This window comes from Camellia sinensis, chromosome 5 (genome assembly GCF_055761805.1).
Source record: "Camellia sinensis isolate YWXY chromosome 5, ASM5576180v1, whole genome shotgun sequence".
In the NCBI taxonomy this organism is placed as follows: domain Eukaryota; kingdom Viridiplantae; phylum Streptophyta; class Magnoliopsida; order Ericales; family Theaceae; genus Camellia; species Camellia sinensis.
The window spans coordinates 64,495,607-64,517,677 of NC_138965.1; the positions used below are offsets into that span (position 1 = coordinate 64,495,607).

The following is a 22,071-nucleotide window of genomic DNA, read 5'->3' on the forward strand; positions in this document are numbered from 1 at the left end:
ACCGGCCGGCGATTCACGTTCTGCCCCCAGACGGCCTGCGTCAGTTCCGGAGCTTTGAGAGGTACGCGGCCCCTGAGCTACTGCTGCGTGAGCCTACCTCCCACCTTTCATTCGGCACTCCCGAGGTAACTCTTCATCTTCTGCTTTACTTTCTGCAATGTAGGATACAAAACTGCCATAGTTAGCTGTATTCTTTAATTGCTGAAATCTGATATGCCGTAGACCGTAGTTGACTGTAAACATACATACAACTGATATCTGCTTGAGACTGACACATGCACACACACTGCACTAGCCCTGAATCACTCAAACACACGGCACACACTGCATTCTACTGCACACACACTGGTACCCAGTATCTGCCTGAATCTGACAAACTTGCATACATGCCATATCTGTCTTTTCAAAATTGCATTTTGAATGTTGTCTTGCCATTGTCGTTTTCTGTTTGCAGGAGGGTTCCCATACCATTCACGGGTATGGGAATACCGGTGCACGGGAGTGGTATGACGAGCTCCCTGATGCGGTCCAGCGCATCGTGGATCGGGTGGGCTTCGGCACCTTCTGCCGAGGGCTCTCTAGGTTGTCCACCTGCAGACCTCTTCTTGCCGCTCTGGCGGAGAGGTGGTGGGACACCACCGATTCTTTCCACTTTTCTGCCGCAGGGGATATGACGATGACCCCTTATGACTTCTCGATGCTCACAGGCATCGGGGTAGGGGGTGATCCGATCCCCTTCGACACCGACATGGATGAGTGGACCGCCGCTCAGGTCCATCTACTGGGGGAGGCCCCACCGCTAGCTCGTCCAGGCTTCGTTCGATACTCCTGGTTCGAGGCACAGTTCAGGGTCCAGCCCATTTAGGAGGAGGTGCAGATGACTCCGGAGGATGAGGAGAGGTGTGCGCGCGGCTTCCTCATGTTCCTGTTCGGGACTACTATCTTCGCCGACCGGGCGAACACCGTGCCTCTCTGCCTTCTCAGTGCACTGGTGGACGTCCGAGACATCTTGCACTACGACTGGGGCGGCGCTGCTCTGGCCACCCTCTATGGGTACATGAGCTCGGCTTCTCGCGGCAGCGGCCAGCTGCTCGGAGGTTATTGGCGGGCTTGGGAGGTATACTTCTTCTCCGCTTTTTCATTTTTGTCCGATATTCTCTGTACTCTGTACACTGCACACACTGTAGTCTGCCTTACATTTGCTGTATACTGTACACACGGCACACACATACATTCTGTTTTACACTGACTGTACACTGCTCACACTGTACACTGCACACAATACACTGCACAAAACACGGCTCTGCCATTTCTGCTTTATTCTGTATATCCTGCTTTATCTGATGGTCATACTGACATCTGTTTTGCAGTTGTGGGTTTACGCCTACTTTCCTAGGCTTGCACCCGTGCCAGTCGCGGAGCCTCCTCCGGCTGTCCCGTTCTCGAGTCGCTTCGACGGGAGATGCACCCGGCGACCACGGGAGACATTCGGCTTCTTCCGCCGATATTTCGACACCATCACCCCGGCCGAGGTATGTTTTACTTTCAGTTCGTTTAGCTTCGCTTTCCCACTGCATGTTTCAATAACAGTAGATAACAAACTGTCTGTTACTTTCAGATCACATGGCGGCCATGGGCTTCCTTGCCGTCGGCGATGCGGGGTCAGTTCCCTGGTGCTGAGGAGACCTCGCGTTTCCGGATCTTGCTTGAGGGCCCGGTCTGTCGGGCTTGGTACCTGGGGGAGCGTTTTCTACGCCAGACCCGCGGGTTACCTGAGCAGATAGTCCCGGCCCACCCTCCTGCAGAGATGAGGGAGACCGAGGGGCTGACCCCTGAGCAGCTGGATGATTACTCCATCGGCTGGGAGGAGGCCGGCTTCCGAGGCACCGGCGACTATCAGGAGTACGTACGGACGTACCTGATGCGCCCCTTGAGCGGCCGTCGAGCAGAGGGGGCCAGGCCTGTGGCATCGGCGGCTGGGGCCGGAGCAGGAGCAGGGGCTGGATCTTCGAGGAGGGCCCGGGTCCGTGGCAGGGGCGGAGTGCGGGGAGGACGAGGAGCTGGCTGGCCTGCCCTGCCTGCTGTACTGACTTTCCAGGGGCAGGGTGGGGCGACCTATCAGATCCCCTTTGCCCCTCCACCGGCTGGGCATGAGTTCACTGACATCCCCAACCTTCCGCCGGTATGTATCACTGCACTTCGTACAGTTATTTCATTCAGTTTACTTGATATTCCACAGAATACTAATGCATCTGATACCTTTGCAGGCTTCTTCTGAGTACACCCGTCAGTCGTTGGCGATGAATGCCTCGATGATGGGGATGCTCCAGCGGACATTTAACCTCTTGGCCGTCTACAGCATACCGGTATGTCCTTCTGACACTGGCCTCAAACCATTCATACACTGATTCACATAATCTGATGCACGGCACAACACCCGACATACTGATCTCGCAGCATCTGATACACTGCATACTGCATTCTGCACTGTACTCTGTACTGATAAACTGCTCACGGCATTCATACACTATATTCACACACTGCATTCTGCACTGATAAACTGCCCACGGCATTCATACACTGTATTCAACATTGCATTCTGCACTGATAAACTGTCTACAGTATACTGATGCATTTCCTTTTCGTGTACTTTTCAGCCTCCTTTCTAGATTCCCATGGCAGGAGGTGCTCCAACTAGACCTTCTGTCCCTGCTCGGGGGAGAGATGAGGAGGGCAGGATATTTCCCCGCACTAGGGGTGGGCGTACTCACGTCGGGAGCAGTTCGCGAGCTCCAGCCCCGGACGATGATGACGACGAGGAGTCAGAGGCGGAGGCAGGGTCATCGGAGGAGGAGACCGGAGACGGCTCTAGCTCGGGCTCTGACGACGACGCTGATGATGCTCCTGGACCCTCGTCCAGGAAGAGGACCAGGACGGACTGACAGCCCTTGGAGTCGCTGGACATAGATGCAGATTTTTGCTATCTTTTCTTTCTTTCCTTGTACTTTTCTTTTTGGTTGGTAGATAGATTACCTTGTACTGCCGCAGGCAGGTTTTGTTTCCAAAGCTTGTACATTTGAAAAGATAGTGAAATGAAACAGACTTTTTATCTGAAAAAGTGTTTACATTCACACATTTCATGCATTGCATCGCATCTCATCATGTTACACCTCAATGTAAATGGAACTGATTGGTTGTCTGAAAATTGAACACTTGCACTGTAATAATCAGATAACTTAAACAGCCAACAGCAAAATAACCCAAGCAACCCACTGCCTGATTCTTGACACACGGCCCTTACTCTGTTGGGGATTGATCTGCACACAGCCCATAACACAGCATTCGATTCATTCTGCACACGGCGAATTCTCAAACAAACAGCCCAGTCTAACAGGACGGACCTCAAAGATGGAACCGGTTGGAGTCGAAATGCGTTCAAATGTAGAGAATGGCACAGCATTCTGAGCATAAGCGATTTTTGAAATCGAATGAGGGTTTTTCAAACCGGGATGTCGAGCCTACAACCGAACACAGCGGGGAGGACTCAAATATAAAGGTACACGACCTAAACACAACGAGACACGCACGGGAGAGACTCAAAACAAAAGACGAGACCGTCAGATGAAAGAGACACGACACACAGACGCGTAAACGAAGATGGGGGACCTCGGACCACGAGGAGCCAGTTCAATCTGGGTATTGTTTCCCACCCTTTCTCATTTGTGATCCTCACATCACTCGACTCTCAAGCTCGGATTTTCTCTCAAAACCCTTTTCCTCTCTTTTCTCTCAACTTACACCTCTCTATTCTTCAATCTCTCATTTTTCATCCCTCCCCGGGGTGATTTGATGGATAAATGGAAAGGTGCGGGTTCATGCTCAACACCGTTAGCTCACGGCTATTTCTTCTGGCGGGCAGAGCGCTCTTCTGGTAAGTACGTCGATGACGGGGGAAAGACAGAACGCCTGGCTCAACTGTGCCCCTAGTTCATCATTTTAACCATTCTTTCGTTTTTGCTTTCTACTAAAACGGTTTTGATCAAAATGAGAGTCAGATTAACGTACTTGTTCGACTTTTGATTTGAAAAGCATGCAAGTCAGGCAGCAAGCACTGAAAATTTTCCTTTTGGGTCCAAGACAATGGTCCGGTTTCGGAAAATGAAATAGTTTTCGAGAAAATAGTCAACCTCAGTAAAAATTTTCAAAAACTATTTTTCAAACAGCTGATGCTCAACAAGCATGGAACTTACTCTTCGAGATGCGCAACCTCGGATCGGAGGCAATGGAAAATTGCCCTTGGTTTGAAGGGGGGTGGGAGGCAACGGAAAGTTGCCCCTAGTTTGAATGGCGGCTCACGGCGGCTCGCGGCAACGGAAAGTTGCCCCTTGTTTGGATGGTGCCGCAGCAGTCCGCAGACAGTCTTCATTGGCGGTGGTCGAACTCTCAGACATAGAGATGACGAAGACGGTCACAACACATATATGGACACAGTCGCCTTGGGAGCGTTGGCCACTGGACTTTGGGATGAAATCGAAATCATTGCATGGACTGAGACGCTTATGAAAGCGTTGGGGGCTGGACTTCATGATGAAGTTGCCTACATATCCCAAACATGGGAATCAAGCCTTACGTAGTTCCGGTTAAGGTCCACTCGGGTATTTTAACCTTCACTTTGTTTGGCTCTTATTTTTGCCAAGGCGCCCAATGCAGGTTTTCGACCTTGCGAGCTTCTTTTCATTTTCTATTTCTTTTTCATTTCTTTTTCTTTTCTATTTTTTCTTTTCTTCTTTTTCAATCTTTCTTTTTGTATTTTTCTCTTTTTTGTTGTATTTTTCTCTTGCTCTAACTTTTGCCTGGGCCGCCCTTCCGGGTTTTCGGCCCAGCGAGCCTCTCAAAGGGTAAAAGTGTAGCAAGTCCATGCCAAATGTTTTTTTTTTGAAGCCTCTCTGTATCTAGGAGAACGGCTGTTGCACTGATTCGCGGAGAATCCATCTCGGTTGCTCTACGAGCTTCTTCCGACGAGATCTACTCCTTCTGATTCGGCTTTGGTGCCTCCTGCTCGAGGGCTGTTTCGAAACTGGCCACACGGGCCTCCATGGCGTTTGTCCGTTGAACTTTCTGAACATTCTGAACGGGTTCAAACTCGGAAAACAAATAGGTTGAATCTTGAGACTGAGAGCGATCCTAGGCTGCGCAATCTCAAGAGTGATTCCACACAAGTCTTCGCAGGGCCGCGTAAAACATTTGCTTTTGAAAGTTTTTAAGAAGGTGACGAATCGCTCGTGCCGAAGATAGTGTGGAACCAATCTGGATCAGGCCAGGGTCCTTCTCAGTACTCACGCCGACAAGCATGATTTCATTCATAAAATGGCTTAGCACGCCTCTCTTTCTCTCAAAATGATCAAAATTTTGCAAAACCCGAGGAATTCCTTCCTCTTCGTTTTCATCACCGCAGTGTTCAAAAGTTTGTTTTTTTTTTGAAAAATTTAGGTTAATGCAATGAGTTTGGGCACACAGGAGAGCAGGCGAGATGTACTGTCAGCCTATTCAAATTCTCTGGTCCTTATGCTGAAAGCAAGCATGAAGGTTGAGATAGCAACAGCTGTTTCGATCGGCTTTGTTGGTGCAACTGGCCCCTCGGTAGAGACAGACTCAAAACAAAAACAGATAATTACAAAACAAAACGGTGTTCGAGGCAACAACCCCAGAATCACCTGGTATTACATACAACGGGGACTGACTCGATACAACAAGACAGACCCTTAAGCAAAAAAAAACTGACTCAAGACAAAGAGACAGACTCAAAACAAAAGACTGACTCGGCATCCAAGCCGGGATTTACAAAACTCGGTCTCACCGATGCTCAAAAATGCGTGCCAGACGCTTCATCCAAAAATGTACCAAATGTTGCCCGCAGGCGGTTTACTTTACATACTCGCAGTATCTGAGCCCTCGAAATCCAGCAACTGAGTGGTGACGGGCTTGCCCGAGGTGGGTGGTAGGATAACCTTGTTATCAATCAAATCCTGCACTTCATGACGAAGGCGGGAACATCCATCGGTACTGTGACCGGACTGCTGATGGTACGCGCAGTACAAGGTAGCATCATGAGTGGCGGGGAGATTCTTCGGGAGTGGCCGGGACTCCAAAGGCTTAAGATGCCCATTCTTCGCCAATATCAGCAATGCCCTAGACAAAGGCATGTGGAGGTCGTGAAAGACCCTGCGCCCTCGGGGCAGGTACTTTGCAGTTTGAGGATTCTTGCCAGATGCGCTGGCGAAAGGATCAGCTGGCGCTGCCTTGGCTTTTTGAACCTTCCCCGGTGCAGGGGTGGGAGCTACTGGAATTGTCTGGGCATGACGGGGCCCATCCCGGTTTTCTGTCTGGCTTGAACTGCCTTTGATCGGAGCGGGGAAAGCATCATCCACAGCTTTGATCACGATCGTAGATGTTTGTTGCTTGTTCATCCCTCTGGCCTTCAGAGCCTCGACTGCCCACAGCAGTTGCTCAATGGGGTCGGCGTCTACCTTTGCCTTGTCCTTTCCTTTGGCCTCGGCCTGATCGAGGGCCTGGGTTGGTGCTGACATATCGTGGCTATAGCCGGAAGCCACCTCTGGCTGACTGAGCTCTATCACAATCCGCCCCAGTAGCGGGGGCTCCTGTGGTACAAAATTCCCGGCGTACGGCGTCGCTGGCGGTGAAGCCGACATTCCATAGGCGAGGTCTGCCACAGACCTTTGGAGATCGCCTATCATCCCCATCAATTCGAAGGTGGTGGGCTCACGAGCCTGGTATAACTGGGGAGCCCAAACCGGGTGCACAACGGGCGACCTGGGCGGGTATGACATACTGATATTGGCCTCACTCTGCGGAGCGGTCCCCTGCTCCGATACAGCTGCCATAACCACAATTTCTTCTGAACTTTGTGCCGCCATAAATCTTGCCTCAGCAAAGGGGGACACTGGCTATTCTGTTTCAACTCTGCGACTCTCTGAACTGAAAGGAAAAACAGATAGCATTTCAGCCCAAACTGATCAAGCACGGGTGTAGCTACACAACTGTTCCCTTCTACTGATCACTATTCCCAGAAATTACTGTTCCCGAAAACTGAACCGATACCCGCGGATAACTGATTCTCACAACTGATACTGATACTGGTGTTCCCAGGTTAGATACTCTGACTTGCAAACTGACATGTGCGTTCCTGTAGAGCAACACTCTAAAAGCACATAGCAAGTAAAGAGAACAAAACACCCCTATGTTGGGGTAGGGTTTCCCTGTCCTATTTTGTCAGGAACTAGGGTTTCACTACGCACACAGCGGTTTTCAAACAACCTAACATCGGGTAAACAACCTGTCCTAACTTGGAATGGTCACTATGGATTCCGAATATGCACTAGGTCGAATGGTCAAAAGGGTGCCCCGGTAAAACCGGGGTTTGTGTTCCCATGCTGTCAGAGCCCATAGCCGGTCAGCCTTATGGACATGCCTTGACAAGACAAGCCTCCGGCAAACCGTTCAGGAATGGCAGATGGCAAACACTGTGTTCCTAGGCGCATCAATGCACATGCAATGCAAAGAGACACATAAATGGAATCAAAACAGGATATCATGCGTTCGAGTCAAGCTCTCTAAATTCCCCAGCAGAGTCGCCAGAAACTGTAGCAGCGCCCGCGTGGGCCTCGTGCTACAGTTCGTACTCGATTTGTAGTCACGGTTCTAAATCTGAACCAAAGAGTCCAAATCTGGCAAATCGTTTGAGAAAACAGATTTTATTGAAAAAGTAGTGCCAAACATGGACTGCTTTGCCAGATACAGAGTCGCCACCTAAATATTTTAAAATGGGAGAATTTAGGAAACCCTGACTCGGTGCCGAAGGCCACATGTCCGTCATCACCGGAGTTGTCTCGGCTCGGGAGCTTGGGTACGATCGGGGAAGGTCAGCTATGAGCACCCCCTTTCGCCCAGTCCGAAGACCGGCCTCTACTAACCGTGATATCCGTTTTTGAAAACTTTACGTGTTCTTATTCCATTTATTACCCTAGAATTACTATGTTATGCGCACAGCAAACAAGTATAGACTAGATTGCCTAATTTGGAAATAAGCATTGCATATCCGTTTGGTTTGAAAATGCTTTGGAATTTGCTACTCGCAAGTAGGCTAAAAGACGGATTTCAACGAGTTTTTCCAACTCAAACAACCCAACCTTCACCCACAGGCATTCAAAACAGTTTAACACATAAGCATCTAGCCACATGTTAAGCATGCTGTTATGGCAACATTCACACTCATGCGATATGCTAAAGCAGAAATACTTACATAGTACTCCGTGCCAAAACAAAGAACTTGTTAGCAAATATGCATGATCCAAGTCCATGTGAAGTGCCTAATGCATCGCATACAAAATGTTGCTAGAATATGCTCGGCTATCCTAAACATGTCATGTGAAAATGCACAATTATCACGTATTCAGTTTGAAAATTGGAGTATTGATGCAATTAGCGTGATGTACCGAGCCTAATGCATGTAATACAAATGCATGGATGCACACATGCATAGCATGAGGTATGCTGAATTAAACATGCCCTAATCTACCATCATAAGCAGGTAAATAAAAGGGAAGAAAGAAGTGAGGTTGGAAGACATACACACACCCACGCACACTTATTACAGATTTGCCCTCGCTCGGAGGGACCAAATAAATATTACAAATTAACTAACTACGCAAGCTAATTAATATTACAAATTAACTAATTTAATTAACAAATTAAATTAAATTAATTAAAGCAGGAAAGCGTCTCGGGAAACGCGCCACCATGCACAAGCTGCCTCTGTTTTCCTTCCTTTCCTCCTCTGGAGGCTGTCAAAGCCTCAGGACTGCATCCTTGGACAGAGGGGATCATCACCGGCTGAATGAAACTTCCGCCGGCAGTGTAGTATGGCTATCGGCACAAAATAGGGTCTGTCGGCAGAGAAAATTGTGCCGGTCGGCACATTAAACTGCCGGTCGGCAGAGTATTCCTGCAGAACCTGCAACTCACAGCAACAAAGGGCAAAACATGGCATGGCAGCATATTTCAAGGTATGTATGCATCAACCATGTCTCTTATCATTGTGATGACTCAAAGGGACATGTGCCTCGGTTCTCGGACCACCAATCACGCATTTCCATGCATGATGGCCCAAAGAACCAAGTATGCAACTTTGGTTTCAAATGCAATGCACACCAATCAAACAAATTAGGCCCAATTCCTATCACCAATTCAAGGAACAAGGCATGCATGCAAGATGCAATGCAACCTAGGCATACAAGCTAAGGATGCAACATGGCATGGCAAAACACTTATGCAAGCATACATATGGCGATACAAATGAGTGCAAAGATGGACTTAAACATGAATTAGGCGACTCTAAAAAGGCCTAAAACAGTAGCCATAAGTGCTAAAGAGTGAGGGCTAAATGGCATGCACACACACATGCTCATAAGGACCAACACTTAAGCATGAATCAAACAACATTCAAGCACACTTGAAAGGAGGGAACATGGACTAATTAGCATGCAACATGAGCCCTAAAATTATGTTATAAAATGATGCCAAATCAAGTTATAAATCAAGTCAAGCATGCAACAAAAAGTCCAAGTGTTCAAGGCAAGTCGATAAGGCATTGAACTACACTTATCATGACCAAACATGGCATGCATTAAACAACTAAAAACAGATTTTTAGCATGTTAAAACAAGGCCAAAGGACTCCTTAGATGGCATCTAAGTGGCCCAAATACAAAGGCATGCACCATGGCCAAAACATGGAGCATTGCAACACATGCTTTCAAAGCATTAAAGAGACATGCAAGGCAATCCAACGAGCATGGAAATGGGACTGAAATAGCATGTAGGATGATCCCAAATCACCAAAACAATGCAAAGATGGCATGCTACACATGCACATACTCAAGGCCAACAAGCCCAAATACAAAGGAGCTATATAATGCATGCAAAGATCAACCCAAACGACTATGGACAGAGCTAAAACATGGCAAAATAAGCACATAAACTTCACAAATGCAAGCCTAAAACATGCTCCAACAAAGGCTAACAACCTAGAACATGTTAAGGCACAAATAAGGCATTACATGGCAACTATGCTAAACATGCATAAGGTTCCAAAACCAACTTTAAATCATGTTATAACATGGATATATAAGCATGAAAAACAAACCAAACATGCTCAACACACACTCAAGCATAGGCTTCTTTAAGAGGCCAAAATGTGCCCTTTTCAAGGACAACAAGGAGAGGGGGTGGCCCTCTCCTTCTTGGGACTTCAAAGCATCATCTTCACCACTGAAATCCCTCAAGATTTCAGTGGTGAAGAGACCTCAACACCAAAATCCCGGAGCTAGCACAAAATGGCTCAAAATGAGGCCTTTTGAGGCCTAAGGGTGGTCAACACCCCTCAAACAACAAAACACTCTTAATAAACAATAAAGAGGGCTTAAAAATAGAACTTTTTTATGTTATACAATAATCACAAAAACAGCTCTAAGACTAGTAGGAAATTGATGCAAAAAAGGGGAAAAAAAGGACTAGTTTCTCACCCTTGATGCCTTCTTCAACAAAGATGCTCCAATGGCCTCCTTGAGCTTGAATCCAAGACAAAAACTCCAAAACACACTCTTTAGAACCTCAGCTCCTAGAGGAAGGTGAAACACTAGGTGTTTGTGTGCAATAGTAAGGCACAAAACACCTAGTGAACAAAATGAGAGGGAAAGAGAGATAGATGAGTGTATCTAATCCTAACCCTAGAAAAACCAGAGCTCTTCTCTGTCTTCTCTCTCTCAAAAATGTCTAAGCCTCTTCTTCTTGCCTTAGAGGGAGCTCTCTCTATAAGCCTCTTGTAAAGCTTACAAGACAAGCTTTGCAAGAGGGAGATCCCTCCATACACGTGTATGGAGGGGAGCAAAAGTTATACAGCTGTCCAAAAATATCTGCAAAAGCAGATGAACAGCAATCGGCTGGCAAAAAATGCCATCTTGGCCAAACAAAGTGCCGACCGGCACAAAAAAGTGCTGACCGGCAACAAATAGTGCCGACCGGCAAACTAAATTGCCGGTGGCAGGAAAAACCAGCCGGTGGCATCTAGCCACTGCCGGTGAAGGGTGGGGATGGTCTACAAGCCCCACTCTGCCTCTCAAAGGCAAGATGCAAGTGTTTGGTGCAAAACCAGACACTAAACGGTCGAGTTCGGGGATCCTGAGGCGGGGCGCGCAAGCCGAGACCTCCGGGAACTCCAAACGAACACAAACATGGATAATCACCGAGTGTTCAAACGGTGACGTCCAAGTCTTGAGGACGGTCAAAAATGGGGTGTCTACAGTGCCAAGTTTCGTGCTACTCTGACTCAATTTGGTGATTTTGGGGCATCAACACCTCGAATTCGAAGTTTCTTAAGAGACTAATTTGTGTATAATGAAATCCGGCTCTAACTCCCAAACCGAGAATCTGATTTGAGTCTCGTCTTCTCCCACAAGTCTCTCATGCCTAGGCGGTCGTGTGTGCCAAGTTTCATGCTACTCCGACACCGTTTGGGGATTTTGAGGCGTCAACATCTCAAATTCTAAGTTGCCAATTGGTTATCAACAAATATCTAAATAGAACTTTTGAATTGTTATAGGGGGACTCAATTTACTTAACACATTATTATAAATAAATTTATAAATTAAATATGTAAGTTTCTAGCATTATCACAATGATATCATGGCATACTTTAAGCACCTCAATGGGTCATCATGATTAACTTCAAAGAACTTGTACACATTTCCTAACACCATAATAATAAAACTTTATGGCAAATGCTAGAAGTGATTCTTATATATTTTTTAACATTAAAAATTATATAAAAATGTCTTTAAAATATTTAAAAATATTATTTTTAATAAAAGTGTATTAAATTTACTAAAAATGTTTTGTGATTTTTAATTTTTTTTTATCTTTTACTTATTCACTAAGAGCACTTATTAATTTTTTTCTAATTTTTTTTCCCTTTCTTCTTACATCTTGAGAGAACCTTCAATAGAAAAGCTAAGAGTGCGCTAGTGTTAGGTGTTACAGTGGAATTGTGCAGTTTGAAACACTCCTAAATAGGCAATTGCGGCAAAGCCCTTGACAAGAGAGAGAAGGAAAGGGATTGACATAATTGGATCTTATTTTCATACTTAACACACATTTTAACTACATCATTTGAACATCCAATAACTTTCTCAATTAACAAATATTTTTAGAAACAAAATTAAATCATACTTTTATGATTTTTTGTCAATTAACAAACACTTCAATACCCAATTTTATCCATACCACCATAACATTTCTTAACCGAATCCTATATTAATATTATATATATATATATATATATGTATATGCGCATGTAACCTTGACAAGAATATTCTCCATATGGCAAACCTTAAAAAGAAAAATAATAAACTAATGCACAAGAGGGACCTGTTGCCTACCAAAAGTAGTAAAACATTGATGCTCAAAACAAACAAAAAAAGTAGCAAAACACCCACTAAAAGAGATGCTTCCATCCACTTTCCATGACGCTCTATTAGAGTCAATTGAATGGTTCCCACTTCCCAGCAAAACCTTAAAGATGTCTTTTATTATTATTATTATTATTATTTATTTCTAGTGTCATCAACACTTCACAACCATTTCCATAATTTTGTTGTTTTCAATAAACCTAAAATGATTTCAAAATTTCAGAGCAATTTAATCATGGTTGGTTTTCACCAGAGAGCATCCACCTAACTTTCTAATAATTCTAATGTGAGCATTTATGTCAACCTTTTGTCATGTTTTAGAATTGATTCAATCCATTCCACTCCACCGATGTTCTGACCCCCAAACTCTCTCTTGATTTGATTCTCATGCTTTGAACCGTCACCTAGGTGGAAAAATTATTAGAAACCAAAGTACTTGATTGTATGAAAACACTGCAAGAATCTAATGTTTTCTTATTTTTTTGTTTGTCTTCTGGTAGAATGTTAACAAGTTAGTATGTTAAATTAGTACTCAACCCCCAGTTTCTCCATAAAAACCTAAGAGTATAACCACTTGAACTAAGCAAATTCAATTTAAAATTCACATGACCTAATGTTCTTCAAGAGACGCTACTGTGAAATATTTGAAAATAATTAGATTCCAAGTAGCAAGTGGAATTCACTAAGGGTCTGTTAAGCTTTTGAATTTAGAGAGGCATTTACGGAATGAAGAGAAAATGAATGAGAAATATGAAAAGAAAAAATAATAATTTAGTACAAAGATGCCCACAAATACTCACTCTTCAGAACCTTCAACAACCTCACAGCAATAATAGCAATAATACAAATCTATATGATCTAGTTTCATCTCATCTCATAGTAATTCACTATAAAACTACTTAACTATTCACAAAACAAAAATTTAAGACCAGACTCCTATCATTACAAGATTCTTAACTCTAGGAATGGCATCAAATAATAAAATAGGAACCGAACCGAACCGAACCTATTGGTTGTTTCTAAGGAAATCAAGGGGACCAAGTCCACCACTACCATCACCACCAGAAATTGTTTCCTGATATTTCAGTTTAAACAATATAAGAAAGATATAGAAGGAAAAGAAATGCAGGTTAAACTCAATTATAAGAATGTTGGACCTGAGGAAACAAACTCAACGGAGATGAATTAGGTGCTCCAGAGATGGGTGTAGCTGCTGCTACATGTGTTTCAGCCCCCTCAGAAGTTGCCTGATTCGCAGGCAAATGAGCCACTGGCACTGCAACTTCTGCTGCTTCTAGAATACCTTGAAAAATAGACCAAAATTTGTGGGCAGTGGCCAAATGTCACTAAAGAATGTCATTGAAAAATTTAAGAACCTACCAGATTTTAACAAAATTAATGGAAAGTGTCGAAATGCCAGAATAGAATGCCATTGAAAATTTTAAGGACATACTGAATACAAGTAATTCACACTCCGGGGACACATCAAGACCTACAACTCACCAGTTTTTTAATCCCCAAAATCAAAGTAAACCCCAAATGCACCATCAAGAATGCACAAATCACTACTAAACAAACTAGCAATTATAAATTTATATATACTAACCAAGACAAACATGGCAAGTAGGCAATTCAACGAATGCAGACAGAGGTGAACAGGCTTCTTCTATCAACTCATCACTCTCCGCTGATTGAGCAAAATATATATGACAGACCTCAGCCTAACAAATCAAGCATAAAAATCTCATATTAAAAATACTAGTAAAAGATAGCATTAAACCTTTTATATCTAACTAATATATATACTACTATATAATGCGCACAACTCATAAGGGTTTGAAGGTTTGTAACTTATTTTTTCCCCTAAAAAATGCTCAATATTGTTAACTGCTTCAAAAAATAACTGCTACGATTGGTAGTGTATATATACACATAGACAGAGAGAGAGAGAGAGAGAGAGAGAGATGACTAGGGCTCGTGAGAGATGTGGTGGAGAAGGGGGATTGGCTGCGGAAGAGGTGGTTGTTGGGTTTTGCGACGGAGCTGGTGGTGGTGGCAGAGGAGGACAAGGGGCGGCGCGTGTCGATGTAGTGGATTTGGAGGATGAACATTCTTAGGGTTACGATTAATGGCCTGCATGTAGAGATTGACATTCGTAGGGTGAATCGATCAATGAACCCTTACTGCGAAGGATCTAGAAATATAATAAAATGAATCAAATAGAGGTGAATCGATGATGAGCACTTACTGCAAAGGATTGATCGATGATATCATCGAAAGAGTTACATGGAGGAAGAGAGAGAGAGAGAGAGAGAGAGAGAGAGAGAGAGAGAGATAGGAAGGATTGATCGATGATATCGCTCGACGCCGTCGTCTGCCTTGCTCACAGTCGATCGAGAGAGAGAGAGAGAGAGAGAGAGAGAGAGAGAAAGCTGGGGATTTTTGGTTGAGGGGGAAAAATGAGCACCAATCAGATTTTGAGTGTTTTTTTTTTTTTTGCAACATCAAGTATAACCGTCACAAACGAAAATTTAAGGTAGCATTTGGTAATGTTTACGTTTTTACTTATGTTTACAAAAATTTTATAAATTGATTTTTGTTTATTTTTAGAAAAACAAAAATTACAAATGTGTTTGGTTTGAACAAAATGTTTAAAAAAATTTAAAAACATAAACTAAAAAACATGTTTGTCTAGGCCTAAAATATTTATATTTATTTTTTTATTATTTATGACGATGAGATCATACACATTATAATTAGAAAAAAAATTAATTGAAAAAATAATAATTAAAACATTAATTAAAAGAATATTTGAAAAATATATATTTGAAAAGAGATGAGAGAGATAGAGAAGAGAGATGAATGAGAGATAGAGAAGAGAGATGAGTGAAAGAGAGGGAGAGAAGAGAAATGGGTGAGAGACACAAAGTGAAAGAGAGAGAGAGAGAGACCCATTTCATTTTTTGACTTTTTTTCTCTTCAACAATAATGGGCTCAAAGAAAGAGATGAGTGTGATTGAGAGAAATGAACGATTGAGAGAGAAGAGGGATGAGTGAAAGAGAGAGAGAGAGAGACATAGAGAAAGAAAAAAAGAGAGAGAGAAACAAGATGAGCGAAAGATAGACAGAGAGAGAGAGAGAGAGAGAAAGACAGCAAAAAGAGATGAACAAGAGATATAGAGAGAGTGATAGGGAAAGAAAGATAAGCAAGAGAGATAGAGAGAGATGAGTGATAAGTGTGTGTGTGTGAGAGAGAGAGAGAGAAAGAGAGAGACAGACAGAGAGAGAGAAATAGGAGAAAAAAAAAAAGAAAAACAAGATGAGCGAGAGATAGACAGAAAGAGAGAGAAAAAGAGAAAGACAACAAAAAAAAGATGAACAAGAGATAGAGAGAGAGAAAGATATAAAAAGAGAGAGAGAGAGAAGAAAGATGAGTAATAGAAATATAGAGCAAAGAGAGATGAGAGAGCCAGAGAGAAAAGTGATGAGTGAGAGAAAGAGAAAGAGAGAAGAGAGATGAGCGAGAAACAGAGAGAGAGAGAGAGAGGCCCATTTCATTTTGTTGACTTTTTTCTCTTTCGTCAAGTGATTAAGAGAAATGAGAGATAAGCGATTGAAAGAAGAGAGAGAGAGAGAGAGAGAGAGAGAGAGAGAGAGAGAGAGAGAGAGTGAGTGAGAGAGAGAGAGAGAGAAAAAGAGATCGATAAATCAAGAGGGAGATCGTTAAATTGAGAAGAGATGAGAGAGATAGTGAGCAATGCGAGCACAGTGTGGGGGAGGGAGAGGAGAGAGAGAGAGAGAAAAAAACATAAACAGAAAGACAAAGAGTGATGAGTAAGAGAGAAAGGGAAAGAGAAGAGAGATTAGCAAAAGAGAAAGAAGAGAGAGAGAGACATGAAGATGAAAAAATGGGTGAAATTGGGACTTTACTCTAGTTGATTTTATTTTATTTGTTGTGTTACCAAATTTAATTTTTATTAGCTGATGGTGGTAGTGGTAGTGATGGTGAAGGAGATTAGTGGTGAAATTGTGGTAGCGGTAGAGGAGATGGAGTGGCGGTGATGGAGAAGTGGTGATAGTAGTAGTAGTGGCAGTAGTAATGGTGATGGTAGTAGAGTGGTGGCGATGGTGGTAGTAATAGTAGTTGTAGAGGTGGAGTGGCAACAGTGGGAGCAGTGGTGGTAGTGGAATGACATTTGCAGTAGTGGTGAAGGTGGTAGAGAAGATGGGTGGTGAGAGAGAGAGATGAGTAAGAGATAGATAGAAAAGAGAGATAAAGAGACAAAGTGATGAACGAAAGAGAGACAAAGTGGTCGCTAAAAGTGCATTTTCTTGCAGTGGATCGATAAATCGAGAGGAAGCTCGGTAAATAAAGAAGAGGGGGAGAAAGTGAGCAATGCGAACATAGTGGGGGAGAGAGACAGATAGACAGAGAGAGAAAGAGAGATAGAAGAGTCATGAATGTATGAGAGAGAGAGAGATGAGCGAGAGAGATAAAGAGAAGAGAGATAAGCGAGACAGAGAGAGAGAGAAGAGAGATAGAGAGTAGAGAGATGAGTGAGAGACACAGAGGGAAAGAGAGAGAGACGACAGATAGAGAGATAGAGAGTGATGAGTGAGAGAGAGACAGAGACAGACAGATAGAGAAGAGTGATGAGTAAGAGACAAAAAGAGAAGAGAGAGAGAGACAAAAAGATGAAAAAATTGGTGAAAAGAAAAATGTTATATAAAAAGAGTAAAACGACACCGTTGCATTTATTTAAACCATTTTGTGACTATATATATATGAAGCTGTCTCAAAGCCACAAAAAAAATTTTTTAACCTTTTTTTTTTTTTTTTTGCAACGGTACCTATTACAATAGCAAAAAGCTCTTTTTTTTTTTTTTTGCGACTGCAGCCCGTCGCAAATACTCTCTTTTTTTTTTTTGCCACAGTAATTTCTGTCGTAGCAAATAATCTCCTTTTTCACGACAGCATTTTCTGCCGTCGCAATTACTCTATTTTTCGCGACAGCAAGTTGTATCGCCGCAAAAACTCACATTTTTCGCGACGGCAAGTCGTGTCGTCGCAAAAAATTCCATCTTTTAAGCCCACTTTTCTTGTAGTGTACCTATATTTATATCAATCAAGAATTTGAAATAGTGTCATAGATGATTACAGTGTAGTGGTATCAGGAGTATCGATTGCTATATATAAAGAATCGGGCCATGTGGTCGTAAATATTTTAAAATGATTAGCTGCCAAAAAAATAAAAAAGAAGAGAGCCTTGTAACAGTCGAAGCACCTATGCTGACTATAATCGGGTCATGAATTGGCTCTAAATCGATATGTAACATGAACCTGTTAATACATCATGTCCTTTTGTAAAATAATCATAACCCACTTGATTGTAATTCCATTTCTATAACCTTTTATTTTTTTATTTGTTTTTTGTGTGTACGTATGTGTGTGCGTGGTGCTTATCGTATATATAGGACGTTGTTGGGCATTTTCAGCAGTGGCAGCCATGGAAGGTATTAATCAACTTAAAAATGGTAACCTAATATCACTGTCTGAGTAAGAGCTTGTTGATTGTAATGTTGATAACAATGGTTGTGGAGGTGGCTCTATGGATACAACCTTTCAATTCATCAAACAAAACAATGGCCTCACAACAGAAGATAATTACCTTTATGTTGGACAAGATGGCACTTATGATAGCACCCGAGCAACAGCCTCTGTAGCCATGATAATTGGATATGAAGATGTGTCATCTAATAATGAGCAGGCTCTTCTGCAAGCTGTGGCCAACCAACCGATTTCTGTTGCCATTGAAGGTAATGGATCTGACTTCAAGTTTTACTCGAGTGGCACCTTCACTGGGAACTGTGGCACCAATCTTGACCATGTTGTCACTATAATTGGATATGGAGCTACTAGTGATGGGACTAAGTATTGGTTGGTTAAGAATTCAAGGGGCTCTAGATGCGGTAAGAATGGATATATGAAGATCAAAAGAGATGTTGTTGCAAATGAAGGCTTGTGTGGCATTCCCATGCAAGATTCTTACCTAATTGTGTGAAATAATGAAGATACTTACGTTGCTTTAAGCTTTTATGTGCAAACCTCATGCACAAACTGACTAGCTAATAATGGTTTTCTCTATGAGGGTCTTTCCCTTTTTCTTCTACTCGTGTTTGTATTAATTTTTACAAATGTTTGAAGACGCAATGTGTTTTTTACCGTAGAAATATAATCGCTTAATATTTTATGTTATATTATGTTTCTTAAAATTAGGTTACTAAATAACAACTCATCTAAAAACTTAAATTGTTAGAGATAGGATAACATTATTATTTCTTGTATTCCCAAGACACATCATCACATGTGGTCAACCTTTTTTTCATAGCGGTCGAAACACATACCGTTATGACCTGAACTCGCCTCTATGGGTTAAGGACATAACCAACCAGTAATCACGAGATTACATACAGCCACAAATCGAACAAAACATAACTCATCAGAGTAAAGGGGCCAAACAGAAGCAAAATCAAAACTTTTGTCCATAGAGCTGTGCTTACAAGGCACATAATAACAATCCATGCATATACATGCTAATAAATCACATCAGAATATGTAATAACACAAGGTTCTGTACATACAGGATCATTCAAGTCTAAGTCAGCCAATCTAAATGATATACAACCATAATCCAAAGTTCTCGCCAACATGACAAAATATAGTAAAATAGCAAAATGGCGAAAACAAGTCTCGTGCGTGAGACGTATGGGCTGACTCTTCAAATCCTTGACTGTTTCTCACAAACTTCACTGAGGCTGGGTTTGGACCTCCCTTGGCTCACCTACAGACACATGAATGAGCATGAGCGAAAGCCCAGTGAATAATATCAAATAAAGAAGATACACGAACAGTACTTAGAACGACATGCACCAAACGGCCTTGGGCCCAATTCATATTTCTATCTAGTATATATATATATAGGTCAAGTAACTGCGGTTCCAAACACATCAGACGGCCTCAGGCCCAACCCATTAATGTCAAACGGCCCTTGGCCCATTTTTCTTTCATTAATGTCAAACGGCCTTCGGCCCATCCCTTCTTTCATTCATGTCGGACTGGCCTTTGGCCCATTCATTCTTTCATTCATATCAGACTGGCCTCTAGCCCAACCATTCTTTCATTTAGGTCAGACTGTCCTTTGGCCCAACCATTCTTTCATTCACGTCAGAGTGGCCTTTGGCCCAACCATTCTTTCATTCATGTCAGACTGGCCTCTGGCCCAACCATTCTTTCATTCATGTCAGGCTGGCCTTTGGCCCAGCCATTCTTTCATTGCAAACATTCCTCTACCATTCAAATTAACGAACTTATAAGACTTACATAGAAGTAAGCAATTGGACAAATAACATACTTCAGATATCTTTATTAAGATATTACTCACAGTGTTCTGCCGGTGGACTCACCCTTGAGCTCGACCCTACACATTACATAACATATATGGGTCACAAACGATTCAATCTGTTCATAATTCATACATCCCTCTTAGGCTTCTTTCTTATTCTTTTAATTCATTCATAATGCTCAATGCATGCCTAAGAGTACTTAGAAGTGAAAAAGAACGGAAAATGAAACACAGAACACATTTACAAAATTTCAGAAACAGGGGTCCCCGCTCGAGCAGACCCATTAGGTTTGCAAAAGTACTGGTTGCCTCATTTTTACGCTCGAGTGTGAAGTCGGGCGCTCGAGCTGAAAGTCTCACTACGTGGCTCCTCGCTCAAGCGTGAATTTCCCTACTCAAGCGTGAATCTCCCCGCTCGAGTGGACACCCATGTCTGCAAAACTTCTGGGAGCTCGTATTTCCCACTCGAGCGTTGACTTCCCCGCTCAAGCGGACATGCCAAATTCTAGAAAATCTAGAATTGTTCTTCAAGTTCAAACTCGACTTCCAAAGGTTCAAAACTCATAATTTTGGTTCCAAGGATGCAAATACATTATATATCATCAATATACAAGCAAGATGAGGTCAATTGCTGAAAATCATGGTCACATTCTCAAATTATTCAACACTTCTTTTGTATAATCAAACTCATGCCTTCAAATCTCATGTAAGCTCCATATTCCCAATAACAAAACGTGCATGTAAATTTTTGACTTCAATTCCCTTTCAAATAAAACCAATGATGCTCATAATCATGAAAATCAACAAAACTATACTTGCATGTATGCTTCAATGCTCATATTCCCATATTCAACTTAATACATGCTTGATTATGCCAAATCATGGTAATTCTATACATGCATGTACACATTAGCTTCAATTTCATCACTTATTACACAATTCTTGTTCTTGATCATCAACCAACTTTGAATTCACAAGGTTACAAACTAAAATTCATGAATTTACTCACCTAGGAGCTTCAAACACCCAAATTCTAGCCAATTCTTCAGTTAATCTTCCCATTTCCAAGCCTCTTGCTCAAATCTCCAATTGTTTCCCTCTCTCTCTCTTTCTAGCCGACCCTCACTCTCTTTCCTTAGAGTAATTTTCAGCTTTGAGCTCAAATAAAATGCATATAAGTATAATAGGGCTCCTTTTTTATAGTCTCTCACTAATCACATTTGATTAGAGTTAAATAATAAAGCTTAATTAATCGTTCTGAATCTAATTATTTTGATCCGAATCAGTTTTCAATTAAATTTCACTGTATGCTCTAAAAATTACGCTAATCACAATGGCGTAATCAATTTCGGGTTTTGGGGCCGATAAGGCCTTCAATTTTCAGTTTATAACAGTAAGTTGAACAGATATTCCTACGACGAACAGATTGAAATTCAAAACCACATATATTCACATAAATGACACACAAAATCATATCAAACGCATAATCACATTCTTAATTATGGTTAATTAGCATAATACGGACCAGGGTTATCACAGTCTTCCTCCCTTTAGGAAGTTTGGTCCTCCAAACTTATTTTACCTTCGTCGGGAAACAAATGTGGATAGCGTAGTCGCATTTCATCCTCTTTTTCCCATGTGGCATCCATCCCATAGCGTTCTTTCCATTCCATTTTCACCATTGGGATGGACTTGCTTCTCAATTGTTTCACTTGCCGGTCAATGATCTATTTCGGCCATTCGGCGTACTCCATATTTTCATCAAGAGCTACCCGGTGATAATCAATCACATGAAATGGATCTCGAAGATAACCCCTCAACATTGATACATGAAACACATTATGGATTTGTTCAAATCCCGGTGGCAAAGCGACTCGGTAAGCAACTGGACCAAGCCTTTCCAGAATTTGAAACGGCCCAATGTAACGAGGAGACAACTTGTCCTTCTTCCCAAACCTGACTTGGCCTTTCATTGGGTCACACGGATAAATACATGGTCACCCACCTCATACTCAAGAGGCCTTCTTCGAACATCTGCATAATTCTTTTGTCGGTCCTGAGCTGTTTTGAGCCTTTGCTAAATAGTTTTGATCTTCTCAGAAATGTCTTGCTCAATTTCGGGCCCAA

The 22,071-nt window shown here is 42.5% G+C and overlaps 1 pseudogene; it reads left to right on the forward strand.

Moving 5' to 3' along the window:
* LOC145791453 (senescence-specific cysteine protease SAG12 pseudogene) overlaps positions 1-18,603 on the forward strand; it is a 29,080-nt pseudogene extending 10,477 nt beyond the window's left edge.
* The last annotated feature ends 3,468 nt before the right edge of the window (positions 18,604-22,071 follow it).